At 39.1% G+C, this 4,480-nt stretch overlaps 1 pseudogene across 1 annotated transcript; it reads left to right on the top strand.

Annotated features, from left to right (window-relative positions):
* The first annotated feature begins 423 nt into the window (after positions 1–423).
* LOC311630697 (cytochrome c-like) lies at positions 424–746 on the top strand (annotated as a pseudogene). Its single transcript has one exon. The product of its transcript is annotated as a cytochrome c-like (transcript).
* Positions 747–4,480: the final 3,734 nt, after the last annotated feature.

Genomic DNA, 4,480 nt, shown 5'->3' with positions numbered 1-4,480 from the left:
CACATGGAGCCCTTGGTACCTTGTTGGTGAGTTTCAACTTCAGTTGTTGGTCATTAGAATTCATACCTGGCTGGTCTTCTGAAAACCCGATAAAGGTTTTAAAATGTATATTTTCCCCTAAGCCAAACACAAACAAAATTATTTTATATAATTAAGGAAATGTAAATGTTGACTGAGCATTATGTTAAGAAACTATTGTCACATTAGTAGTTCTGCAAAAAAAAATTTTTTTTAGAGTTTATAACTTTCTTTTTTGAGATGTATACTTAAGTATGTAGGGATCAAATGTTATAATGTCTGAAATTTGCTTTAAAATACTCCATCAGGAGGTGTGGCCCTGTGCGTCCTTGGACTTAGAGAACAGGACATCTGCCTTGCTAGTGAGAACTTCTGTGTCGTGCACGACTAACAAGCGATTTAAAAATGGGTGATGTTGAGAAGAGCAAGAAGATTTTGTTTTTTGTTCAGAAGTGTGCCCAGGGCCATAGTGTGGAGAAAGGAGGCAAGCACAAGATTGGGCCAAAGCTCTATGGTCTCTTTGGGCAAAAGTCAGGCCATGTCCCCGGATTTTGTTACACGGAGGCCTACAAGAACAAAGGTATCACCTGGGGGAGGCTACACTGATGGAGTATTTGGAGAATCCCAAGAAGTACGTCCCTGGAACCAAAATGATCTTCACTGGCATTAAGGAGAGCGCAGAAAGGACAGACTTGATAGCTTATCTCAAAAAAGCAACCAGTGAGTAATAGTTGGCCACTGCCTTATTACAGATGTCTCATGACTTTTTTTTTTATGTGTACCATTTTTAAATTGATCTCATAACCAGAATTCAGATCATGCATGGCTAATAGAGCATTTCTTTGGGGCTGTCCCGATTTAAATAAGATTGGCTTGTGGTTGAATGAATGTGGTCAGCTTTTTGAGCTTTGATGGTAATTTTGGTTCAGCAAGCACTATCACTGTCTTCCCTTCTAAAAATACGGTTGGACTTGATTCCTGGTGTTCGGGTTTTCACAGAGAGGTGAGTGCCATCTCAAAACCTGTTGGAGATTGGCTTATATTTAGATATTTATGAGTGGTTGTATTAATATGTTTAAATTCTGAGGAAATCCCTCCCCTGTCTCTTAGACCTGCAAGACTTGCTTATGTTTCAAATTTTCAAGTTGTGTTCATTAGCCTATTAAAAGGTAAGGGTTGAAAAAAAAAAAAAGGTAAGGGTTGCAGTTAAGCTGGCAGTGACTATTTTATTCATTTGATCCCAACTATGCCAATTTAATAAAAGTCACTTACCTAAACTGTTGCCTTTTATTGAATGAAGGGCATTTTAGTGTGGTTTATGTATAATATCCAATAAAGAGTATTTAACACTTCTACATTTTATAGATGATCTTTAGGTTCAGGTGCTTTTATAATTCAGTGTGACAAGATATAGTAGCAAACATTGTGAATCCTTCAGTCAGACTAAGTTATAATTCAGGATTGTCTTGAACAGCTATTCATTTACTATATGTGTGTGTGATTGGTAATAGAGTTTTTGCCAGCTGACTAGGATTAAAGTAGAGAATAGATCATCAAGACAAAATTATAAGTTATGTCACCATAAGGCTCAAGGTAATTAAAAACAATGTCACAGATTAATAAAATACTCCATCAACAACAAAAGGGGGGAGGAGAGTGGAAATTCTGAATAAAAAATGGGGTTGGCTATAGGGAAATGTTGATGATTGTTGAAGTTAGGGAACAGGGATAGGCAAGAATGAATTGATTGCTTGTATTTTCCACCTTTGAGTATGTTTAGATATCTTCATAAGAAGTTAAAAAAATAAAATGCATATCCCTTGGGTCTCATCACAGATCTACTGGGTAACAGGATCTGATGAAGATGTTGGGTTGAGGGGTGGTGGGAAGTGGGTGGAGGCAAGGGAACCAATTGGAAAGCGAAAGCAATTGTCCAAGAGAGAGACAATGAAGAATTGAATCTCATCAGTGGAGCTGGGGAGAGGAGGAGGGGCATGAGATGACTGTTGGAACCTGCTGGACAAGACTTAGTGTCTGATTAGACTGAGAAGGTGAAGGCAACTTTTGAGAGACTGAACGAATGAGTAAATGAATGGGGTGCCATAACAGACGTGGGAAATACAGACAGAGCAGATGTGAATAATGAAAACTAGAGTATTCACAGTTTTGGTTATTCCAAGTACTAACAATATTTGAACCTCCTCTGCTATCCTCATTTCAATATTTTGGCCATATTTCTTATTTGTTAAAATCACCTCAAGACTTGAATTCTGTGCAAAACATTCAGTGTCTCTGCTCTGTCTTCCAGGAGAAGGTCTTTAATCAGCATATCCAGCCTTTGAATTAGTTTGACCTGATTCACTATTTACAGAGGCACATACTCTCAACCTTCCCGAATCTTGGGTGTTTTACCTCTTTGCCTTTCTCCACTATCCTACCGTCTTGTCATTAGGAAATAAGAAACAAGCCAAGGCCTCTTGGTACCCAGAGTACAGGGTCCTCTCTTCCCTCTAATCCTCCCAAAAGCGGGAGGTGTGTGGAAAACACCCAGAGGCTCTAAGGCCCCGAGATCAGTGGCATCTGTGCTCCTGGCATTTTTGTCCATCCCCCCCCCCCCCGCCCCCCCAGTCATTTCCTTTTTCTTTTTTTCCAGCTGGAAGAACCTGAGCCTGAAACACGACATCTTTTAGGAAATCCAGTTAAACCCTAAGCTTTCAAACAACTAGGTTTAGATTTGCCCAAGGGACGCGAGGAAGTGGCCTGCGAGCTCCTTCTGTGATGGGAACCTCTCTGGAGACCCGGCTCTTTCCTGTAATCTCCGTGAGCTTTCTGCAAAAAGCCATATTTCTTCCCAGTCTCTCCTTTCCTCCCTGTCTGAACCTGCCTTCATCGTCCTAATGGCTAATTAAAAAATTACAACCAAGAGCATTAAATAGTAAACCCCTTCCCTGCTGTTCTCTGATTAATTTTGGAGGCCCCAAGCAAGACGTCTTAAAAAGAATTAGAAAAGAGGCACCTTTCTGCTTGCAAACTGCAAGATAAAACAGCATTTTAATGGGGAGAGAGGCTTTTATTTGAATGGGTAATCCTTCAGTGCAGTGCATGCCTGGGCATTATTTACATCTGACTCCAGAAAGTTAGAGTTTGGGGGTCACATTCTCTGCAGCATTATGACTTTTCACTTGTGCGTGCTCAAGAAGTGTGTGTGTGTGTGTGTGTGTGTGTGTGTTTCCTCTTCCCTTGGTGCCTGATGATTTCATTCAAAACTGAGGCAACTATGAGTTTTAAAACTCACAGTTATTTCTTTTTCATTAAAGTTAGAAGTCTGAGCTTGATGAAAACTCATCTCAATTCACGACATGCCCACTACGTGGCTGCCTTTTTCCATTTGCAGAGAGAGATCTCAGAAGGCAGTGTCTAAGTCATAATCAGCACAGTGTTCCACTTGCGTTTGCTTCCACGTTATCTTAACACTTTATTCCATATTTTAATAGGACAAGAGTCAAAAGGCCGGAAGCAGATGTCGTCAGCTCTGTCTAGTTTAGATTGTTCATCATCAATTGTTTTTTCTTGTGATTATACAGTTTTACTTTATCATCCCTTTGATAACAATTCTGCATGAAAATTGACTTTATATTTCATTTTCCCCGTCTGTTATCTTAGCGGCATTCAGACGCAAACACCCTTTGTGCTGCGCTGGCAATATAACTGATCAGGCGAAGCTGTGCCATAAGAAATCAAAACCATAATAATGTCTTTGGGTTTTGCATTTTAAATACTGCGTTCATTGTTGCACTGAGGTTTCGGATCCCTTTCCAGACATTACGGAGATTACCTTTGGTAATGCCTATTTCATTGTACTTTGATATAAAATAATGTGTGTCATAAATCAAGGGAGCGGCCGCCATTAAACAGAAAAGCACCTACTTAGGATATGTAACAATTTGCTTTTCTAATTTGGAAAAGATTGAGGCATTTTAATTATAGAAGGCCTTTGTAAATGAGACTGGAATTCAATATAAAAATGTATTCTTTATGGAATTGCAGATTAGAAATAATAAAATCCTTATTCATTAATTTTACATTATTTTTTTTTTTCACAAGCATTAACTAAAAACATTCTTGGGAGGGTTTTCTAAATAGAGTCCTACACTTGGGTCACCATTCATCTGAGAGAAAGTTAGGTGTACTTATTTCAGAAAAAGGAACAAGAGAAAAGTAAGGTGACCAGACATCCTGCTTTTGGCGGGACAGTCCCAATTTTTAACAAACAAGAGCATCAGTTGTTCTTGCAGGTTAACTTCCAATTGTAAGTTTAAGAAATTTTTCAGGTTAAAGTTGGAAACATCATTGTCTAAAAAGTTGAGAAAAGACAACGAAGGGACTTGAAGTGACGGGGGTGGGGTAGAGCTATTAAAATTATTTCAAGATTGCTCCCATTTGGAAAAGAAGGAAGGGTGGG

The sequence above is a fragment of the Pipistrellus hanaki genome (assembly GCF_964339955.1).
Source record: "Pipistrellus hanaki genome assembly, chromosome: 12".
NCBI classification, from domain to species: Eukaryota; Metazoa; Chordata; class Mammalia; order Chiroptera; family Vespertilionidae; genus Pipistrellus; species Pipistrellus hanaki.
The sequence above is the reverse complement of the archived record's forward strand: the minus strand, read 5'-3'. Positions and strand labels throughout refer to the sequence as shown.